Here is a 9867-nt window from a genome sequence, read left to right on the forward strand (position 1 = left end):
TCTCCATCCTGTTCTCATGTCTCTGTTGATCCCCCCTCAGCTGTCTCAATCCTGTCCTCATGTCTCTGTCTTCATCCTGCTGTCCACCAGGACACATTGTGCCTCAGCAGGCATGGTTAGCAGGATGCATGGCTTGTTCCATGGAGTTTCATGGTGGTTAAAGGACAGCATATGTTCCGTCTGTCCTGTGTCTTCATGTGTCTCAGTCAGAAGTGAGGACCCCTGATGGAGACAGTGTTGGTCTGCTCATGTGTTTCTGCAGATGACTGCTGCTGCTGAGGTGGATTCAGTTACTCTTTATTATCACCCGCCATCAAAAGGCGAAGACGGGTGATAATGTTTTTATATTGTGTCTGTTAGCTGAATATCTCATAAAGCACTGGATGATTTTTAATAAAATCTGCAGAAATTAATAATTGAATGTGTATCTGTAAGTGATCACTTCTGTTAGTAAAATATAACATGAACCACAGGACATATTTAAATAAAGCTCTCAGACGTTAAAGACTGGTTGCATGTCTACAACTGATTAACTTTTGGAGTCTATTCAGTCTAAGATGGCAGACTCAGCTAATCAACCAAAACAACTCAACAATAGCTGTGACTCAGTCAGTTTTATAGATATGAAGCTAAAATTTTATGGTAGTAACTAAGAGTCATCCTCTCAGCTGAACCTGATGATATTTGTCCTGATGCATGCTCAATAATCCAGGTAGAAAAATCCAAAAAAGTTCAATCTGGTCCTCTGGACATAAAAAAAAATGATATTTGGTTTGTACATGCAGTTTTGATTTGAAGTTTATCTAATGAAAACAACAATTAGAAATATACTATGTTCTGGATTAAGATTCTTTATTTACAGGTGTGTGTTTTGTGTGTGTGTGTGTGTCCTGCAGGTGAAGGGCAGAGGATGCATATTGCAGCAATAAAATGTGTCAGTTTTTTATTTTTTTATCTAGATTGCCTAACTTCTGATCAGACACTCCAACCTGTTTGTTGTTGTTGTTGTTTTGTTGGTGAGGATTGTAACCAGTATGGAGGCATTTCTCAGAAACTGGTAACATCACCGTTTAATCCTTTCCTGGTAGTTGTTTGAAAATTAACTCGGCTCAGAGACTTCCTGTGCGGGCCGGTGCGTGGTGAGTCATTAAAGCTGTCAAAATGACACAATAATCGAAGTGGTTAAGATAAAGCTGCAGGACTGGACCAAGCAAAGGTTCTGAAACTTCATCGACACATTTTCAGGCAGGAATGTGACAAATGTGCAGCGACGGACACTCCCAACCAGAAGTTCAATCCCTCTCCTGTAACACTTTGACTTTTAAGTTGAAGTTTTTTGTTGTTTTGTTATATTTTGTATAATGTTTATCAGTAGAAATACACATTACAGCACAGTATTTACTTACTACAGGTACTTACCCAAAGATACCTGATACCTAGAGGAACCAGGTTGTATTGTTGGGGGCTATGTACTGGGCAGTAGTGGAATGTAACTAAGTACAAGTACATTACTGTACTTAAGTACATTTTTCACTTATCTGTACTTTACTTAAGTAGAGTTAAATGTGGGAATTTTCGACTTTTACTCCACTACATTTTACATTAAGTATCTGTACTTTCTACTACACTACATTTCTATAATGCGTTGCATTACAAGTTAAGACTCCAGTATACTCGGGCGTATTTAAGTCCGCGGAGGTCCACGCGTACCGGATTAGAGTCGACGTGGACGCCCACAGAGCATGTCCGTGCAAAGCTCAATTTTTATGACCGCGTACTCAGTGTCGTACAATAAACTGCCTGGTGACAGACTGCTTTGTATGCGACACCGATGTATTAAACTCCCCTTCTTCATCCCTGATCTGGTTTAATGGCCTTTTCTTTTGTTTTTTTGCCAAGAGGCAAGCGATCTCTTCCTCCTCCTTTGTTGATGCCATGACTGAAATTGTGAGAAATGAAGGAATTTGTCACGAGCAAATTAAAATCAGCGCGGCTGCTGGAGGGTCTAGAGATTTCCTGGTGGGCTGGTCTGATGTGTGGGCTGCAGGGCCAGTGCTCCCTGTTTTTTTTTTTTTTTTAAGAACTTTTCATTAACAACATATAAACACAGAACACTGCTGCGGCTTGTTGCCAGCTCTCGTTTTTTTTGCGACCTGTCAATCAATCCAGTAGGCATGTCAGCAAATGACCAATCCATCCATCCATCCATCCATCCATCCATTATCTTTACCCGCTTATTCCATTTTGGGTCACGGGGGTCGCTGGTGCCCATGTCCAGCAATCACTGTGCGAGGGGCGGGGTACACCCTGGACGGGTCGCAAGTCCATCACAGGGCCACATAGAGACAAACAACCATTCACTTTCTCACTCACACCTAGGGACAATTTAGAGTTACCAAGCAGCCTAGCATGCATGTTTTTTGGTCTGTGGGAGGAAACCGGAGTACCCGGAGAAAACCCACGCATGCACGGAGAGAACATGCAAACTCCACCCAGAAAGGCCCCGGACCGGGGTTTGAACCAGGGACCTGCTCGCTGAGAGGCAGCAGCTCTACCAGTTGCGTCACCGTGCTGCCCAAATGACCAATTGGCAAACTCAATTTGTCCCGAAGGTAAACGGCCCTTGCCTGTGGAGCTGGGCTGCAGCCAGTCAGGGTATACGCTCGAGTATGAAGTCTCAACCCTCTGCGGACAGTGTGCACATTTTTCGCACGGACTGAGATCCACCAGAGCCTGTGCGAGCCTTTACATTCATGTTACGTTTTTTTTTTTAAATTTGTTCTTTAGTTTGAAAGTAATCAAAGGTGAGAGGGGAGTTGGTCCATTGAATCACTGCAAAGTGGGCAGGTAACATTAGACCCACCTTGAAGAAGAGCTGGACCATTGCTGTATATTCTAGTATATACGCCAATGAGCTGGGTGCACCTGCAGCACCGCTAACACACACAAAAATAATTCCACCGCAGAGAGTCAGCCAGAAGATATGTGCCACCCATGGCCTTATTGAAAGTCTGCTCAGTACAGCAGGACAGATTCTCTCTCCCAAAAGAACCAGACTGGACTCAAAAATCTTTGAAAACCAACTTCTTCTGAACTTGAACAAGAAATTCTTGCTACAATATTAAAATATGTCAGTTCATGGGATGTTAGGAGACAAGAGATGTCTCCAAATGGCTCGACACTCGGGTCCAAGTTTTGAAAATGGTGTCAGGAAGTTAAAATATTGTTCACTATTGACCCAGTACAAGGTTGAATAGACAGTATTTTAACTAGAGTTGATGACAAACTGGAGTTGAAATGATCAGAGCCTGTTCCTTTGTTAGGTCTAATGTTCCTTTTTTCAGGCAGACAACTTTTACTTAAATGTTTTACTGCAGTTAAAATGACACATTGGTTTTGCTTTGTGTTAAATAAAAACTTTCAAAGGTATAACCATACCTCTTTCTTATTTTGATTAATGGCATTTAACTTTGCATGTCATCCCTGAAATTCTGACACACAAAATCACAAGTTAATTCAATTCAATTCAGTTTATTTATATAGCGCCAAATCACAACAAAGTTGTCTCAGGGCACTTTACAGAAACATTCACATAAAAAGGCCAATTAGTAAAGTTCTCTATCTAAGGAAGCAGCAGACTCATTTAATCTTCACTTTGTCACAATCTACTATCCTGAGCAAGCACAGTGGCAACAGTGGAAAGAAAAAACTCCCTTTGAACAGGAAGAAACCTCCAGCAGAACCAGGCTCAGGACAAGCGGCCATCTGCTTTGACCGGCTGGTTGAGAGGACAGGAAGGAGAGACAGACGAACACAGAATGGTAGGTCCAGGTATAGGTCCAGGTGTATCTGAAAGACAAAAAAAACACGTTAAGGAAAGAAAAAATAATTACAAATACAAAACAGGTTGAGCAGAGTAAGTAAAGACAGTAGCAGAGTGAAAATTGTGGTCAGTTTGTCCTCCAGCAGTCTAAGACTATAGCAGAATAACTAAGGGGCATCTCAGGAAACCCAAGCCGACCCTAACTGATCAGTTCAGTTCTGCAGAAAAGTTTTTTCCAACTGCGGCAGGTAGCTAAGCTCAAGCCAGTGTTATCCAGACCCAACCTTGAAACATTAGTCCATGCCTTCATCACAACCCGCCTGGACTATTGTAACTCACTTTATGCTGGGGTCAGTCAGGCGTCCATTTCACGTCTCCAGCTCGTCCAAAATGCAGCTGCTCGGCTTTTAACTGGTACATGTAGGTCTGAGCACATCACACCTGTTCTGTCCTCCCTTCACTGGCTTCCTGTGCGATCCAGAATCGACTTCAAGATTCTCCTCCTGACATATAAGTGCCTAAATGGCCTCGCACCCCTCTACCTCTCCGAGCTCCTGGAACCATATGTTCCGTCTCGGGCCCTGAGATCATCGGACCAGCTTCTTTTGGTCGTTCCAAAATCACGCCTGAAGCTCCGAGGGGATCGAGCTTTTTCAGTCAGAGGTCCCAACCTGTGGAACAACCTGCCCCTCAACATCAGGCAGGCCTCCTCCCTCCTGATGTTCAAATCCCTCCTTAAAACGCACCTGTTTGCTCTGGCGTTTAATACTGTGTGAGTTAGTTTATTTTGTTCTGTGTACCTCATTTTAAATTCTGTTGTTTTATGATTGACGTTTATTTTTACTGCTTGTTTTTCCTTAGTGTGATCATTAGTGTGTGTTATTGCTCCAGTAATTTTAATTCTGTATGATGTTTTTGTTTTGCTGCCTATGTTTTGCTACATTTCTGTTAAGCACTTTGATAACAGTTTATCTGTTTTAAATTGTGCTCTACAAATAAAGATGACTTGACTTGACTTGACTAACTATAGGATTTAGCAAAAAGGAAAGTCTTAAGTCTAGTTTTAAAACTGGACAATGTGTCAGCCTCACGGACAGAAACTGGAAGTTGGTTCCACAAGAGAGGAGCCTGATAACTGAAAGCTCTTCCTCCCATTCTGTTTTAGGAAACTCTAGGAACCACAAGTAAACCTGCAGTCTGAGAGCAAAGTGCTCTGTTAGGAAAATATGGAACAATAAGATCTGTAATATAAGATGGAGCTAGGTTGTTGAGAGCTTTGTAGGTTAGAAGTAAGATTTTGAAATCAATTCTGGATTTGACAGGGAGACAATGGAGAGAAACTAAAACTGGAGAGAGATGAACTCTCCCACTAACTCCAGTTAAGACTCTGGCAGCAACATTTTGCATCAACTGAAGACGTTTTAAAGAAGTATTTGGACACCCAGATGGTAAAGCATTTCAGTATTTGAATGAAGAATATATGGTTTACTGTTCTATACAATGTCTGTGTGTTAACCACAGTGCTTAGCAGACACAGAAGAGACTTGTTCAACAAAAGACCAGAAACAAAAGAAGAAAGCATCAAGCAAACATAGATCAAAGAGAAGCCAATCAAATGACGGAAATGAAAACTGTCATATCAGAAGCTGGAACGACCACATAGCGATGGATGCTGGTTGGCTCTCATCGGTCACTTAAACAAAATCTGTTGAAATCTCAATCCTAAACACATCAAATCTGGGTTTCAATCAAACTAACATACATTTAATAAACAAACAAGCAGTTTGTTGATGTCCCCCATCTCTGAGGGATTTTTATAGTGAATGTTTGTAGTTTTCCAGACGAGTGTTTTGGTGTACTGAATTGAACAGGGAATGTAAGCAAACCTAAAAGTTTTTGGTGCAAAGATACAAATACATCTCAAAAATTTAGAATATTGTGAAAAAGTTAATTTTTTTTGGTCAGTCACTTGATAACGTAAAACACACATTACATAGATTCAATACACATAAAGGAAAATATTTCAAGCCTTTATTTCTTGTCATTTTCATGATTATGTCGTACAGATAATGAAAAAACTAAATTCAACGTCTCAGAAAATGAGAATATTGTGAAGAGGTTCAATATTATAAACTCCCGGTGTCTCGCCCTGATCAGCTGATTAACTCCTTGATATGAGCTACAAATGTCTCATTCCTCAAGTCAAGAAGCATCTTACCTGCTGAGGAGCCAAAGAACTGGACTGTTGCACAGTGGTTCAATGTCCTCTTTTCAGATTAAAGTAATTTTGCATATCATTTGGAAATCAAGGTCCCAGAGTCTGGATGAAGAGGGGAGAGGTCCAGAATTCACGTTACTTGAAGTCCAGAGTGGTTTCCACAGTCAGTGATGTTTTGGGGCCATGTCATCTGATGGTGCTGGTCCACTGGGTTTTCTGACATCCACAGTCCAGGTAAGACACGTCTGACGTTGTCTCTGGCTCAGGAGTGGCTTGACTTGAGGATTGCCCATGACTTGTCTGCATAGTGTGCATGAGTTTCCAATATGGCACTTTATCACAAGATTTTAATTAACGGAGACACTGAGTTTTGTTTTTTCATCATCTGGAAGCCATAATCATCTAAATCACAAGAAATAAAGGCTTGAAATATTTCACTCCGTGTGCAATGAATCTATGTAATATATGAGTTTCACTTTCTGACGTGACTGACAAAAAATTAAATGTTTAACAATATTCAAATTTTTTAAAGATGTACCTGTATTCAGAAGGGAAAGAGTTACACAGGAGAAGGGAGGAGTTTTTTTTTTTTTTTCTTCTGCTAGTCCGAGGTAGCTCGGAGTGGATCTAGCGGATCCTAGCAAGTGGAGAGACCAATTATATCCACCACCAGGTGCAGTGGTGGAGCCAGAGGGTGGCCAATGGTGGCCTTTGCCAATATAGATTAATCTTCGGCCACCCCAGTCATTTGAGGAAACTACATTTAAGAAATGTAAAAACTAGAAAATGTCCTCAGTTTCCTCAATTGATTGGGGTAGTCAGTTTCCACATGGACCTAAATACATTTTTATTGACAGCCAGTGGTAGGCAACGCTAAGCAAAAAGTTAGGTTTGCTAACCCATGTTCCACTAACTAAAAATTTAACTTGGCTAACGCTAAACTGATAATCAGGGGAAAAAATAAGCAGAAGCTTATTAGCTAACTGCTAACCATTGAGGACTGTCACTCAGTCTGCATCACACGTCTTCGTCCCCTTCCAGTTGAAGCTGTGTCGACCAATCATGTTTTGTCACATGTACGTAGTCAGCCAATAGCGTGCCTCTGAAGGACTCTTTGAGACGTGCCCACAACAGACAGGAAGAAGCTTGTGAAATAGGTTAGCAGACTTAAATTTGGCAAAACCTAATGTAGCGGCATGTCCTGAGACATGCTCAATGATCCAGGTAGATGAGTCTAACAAGGTTGAATCAGGGCCTCTGGATGGATTCTTCTTTGTTGAAACTTTTCATCTTTCATCCAAAAAGACGTCAGACTGAAGAAGTCTTTTGGATAAAAGACAAAACGTTTCAACAAAGCGTCCATCCAGAGGACCTGACTCAACTTTTTTAGACTAATTTAGCCGAAGTTAATTCCACTAACGGCTTCCAAAGTTAGCAAAGATGCTAATCCGCTAAAGAAAAAATTTATTCCACTATTAGCTGATAGCAAAACTGTGCCCACCACTGGCGAAAGCCATCTTGAATTTTGATGTGGCAACCCAATTTTTGATAGCGACCTTTCTTACACCTGCAGTAGATGCAGCCACACACTGAAACGGAAGTTGGTAATGCAACTATTTTTCTATTTACTTGTAGCTAGGGACAGAAATGTGCCAATATTTATTAGTCAAAACCTCAAGATACATCTCAGCTGCTTAGTTTTAAAGGCTACCTTCCCCCGAACCACCACCCCTCGCCCATTTGGCAGTAATAAGTCTTTTCAAACAGTAAATATTGTATTCATGTGAAACATGGAACTAACTTTTATATTTTCTCTTTTTTATGATGTCGGTGTCATCACCTTGGCCTCTATAAAGCTCTGAATGTGCACAATTTGTTGTCAGCTTGAACTGAATGAATCTTTTGTAAAAGAAACATCATAATATCTTGAATTGCTGCCTTAAAACATCATCAACACAGAATTACTGCCTCTAAAAAGAAGGAAAACAAACTCCACCATGACCTTTAGCTTCAAATGGGTAAACGCTAAATGCACAAATATTAGAACGGTGTTTGTCCATGACTGCCATGTTTGTTTGTTTGTTAGCAAAATATCTTTTGAACCACTGAACAGAACTCAATAAAACTTCCAGGATTTACTCATTGAATGTACTGATTAACATTTGAATTACTCTGATCCAAGATGGCTACCACAGCTACTGGTTTAAAAAACATAAAAACAACTACAACCCATTCAGTTTAGCAGATTTTGATTCAGTGTGATACAAGCTGAGTCGTCCCCAACATATTTTATGTACCGTATTTACGCACTTAAAATCCTTTAATGTTCTCAAAAATCAACAGTGAGCCTTATAACCAGGTGCGCCTTGTTTTACTTACTGACCTCAAACTGATTTTATGTGGTACAACTGAACAATGTTGAGAGTTATTGTGAACAAGTTGAATAAAGTTTGACTTATTTGACTGTTTTGTTTCACTTAATGCGTCTTATGATCCGTATGTTATATATGACTCACAAGATCTTTAGCAAAAATGTTGTCCATTACTATCTGGAATCAACCTTGTATGACTGTTAGCAAAATATCCCATATGAACTATAGGACAGATATTAAATAATTTTTGTACGTAGGTTTTTAACTGATTTCCTTTAGTGTTTAATTTAATTCAAGATGGCCCCCACAGTTAACTGGTTTAAGAAAACACAAAAACACTTCTAACTCAGATAATGAGCTAAAGCTAGCTGTGGTAATAGTTGAGCATCGTCCCCATCAGATTTTTTTAAGCTCAAGACTTTGAACATCTTCACCGAAAATCTTAGCATTAACTGTTGTGACCTGTTTGTCTGTTAGCAAAATATCTCACGCACCATTGAAATGATTTCTATGAAACCCTCAGAGAGGAAATATTGGATGAATATTTACAACTGGTTAATGTTTGGAGTTAGTCCAATTTAATATGGCTGCCACAGCTAATCGCCATTAGCCAACACAAAATGGCTGTATTTAAGTAATTTTTACAGATATTGCACAAAAATTTCAGCTTAATGTATTTAATTTTATTATTATTATTTATTTTTTATTAGAGGTTGGGTTTTTTTCAGGCAGGAAAAAAAAAGTCTGATAGAATTTTTTTCGCCTCCAACTCCTACATGTGTCCAGTTAACCACTGTTTTTGTCTGTCCAAACAGGTCTCACTTGTAAATGAGTCTTCCAGGCTCAATGTGACTTATCTGTTTAAATAAAGGTTGAATGGATGAATGATAACACATACTCCAAGAATTATGTGAGACAATGATATTGTGTGTAAAAGTACTTTCAGTATTTGATCAGAATATCTAACGTTGTCATTTCTCAACATAAGCTTATCTAAAACTCTGGCGTGACAGGACGTGGGGAATATGTGTTCCTTCAGTAAAGACTCAGATCTTCATTTTTTAGGCTTTAATGGAACCCGCCCCAAAGTCCCCCTTTAAGCAAGACGAGGATCCAAAACTGGATGAATACACCAAACCAAGGAGGACTGGCAGACGAAGCAGTGGAGGCTGGTGACAAACTAAACCGTGCAGTGAAAGGGAAAATGAACCGCAGATGGTCACGATGAACTAACAGATATCTGGAGAGGAAGCAGGCAAAGTGCAAAGAAATCACAACCAAACTCAAAAGATAAAACCAAAACCAAGAAACAAAATTAACTCAATGACAAAAACAATCAGTTTTATTCTTATGAACATAAATTGGTCTCAGAAGTAGTCACACCAGTATACTATGATATATAGTATACCATCCATCCATCCATCCATCCATCCATCCATCCATCCATCCATCCA

General features: G+C 40.0%; 1 protein-coding gene across 1 annotated transcript in view; it reads left to right on the forward strand.

The window, feature by feature from the left end:
- slc1a1 (solute carrier family 1 member 1) overlaps nt 1-9867 on the forward strand; it is a 39525-nt gene that overhangs the window by 589 nt on the left and 29069 nt on the right. The window lies entirely within an intron of this gene.

The sequence above is a fragment of the Nematolebias whitei genome, chromosome 1 (assembly GCF_014905685.2).
Source record: "Nematolebias whitei isolate Nwh7 chromosome 1, NemWhi1, whole genome shotgun sequence".
In the NCBI taxonomy this organism is placed as follows: Eukaryota; Metazoa; Chordata; class Actinopteri; order Cyprinodontiformes; family Rivulidae; genus Nematolebias; species Nematolebias whitei.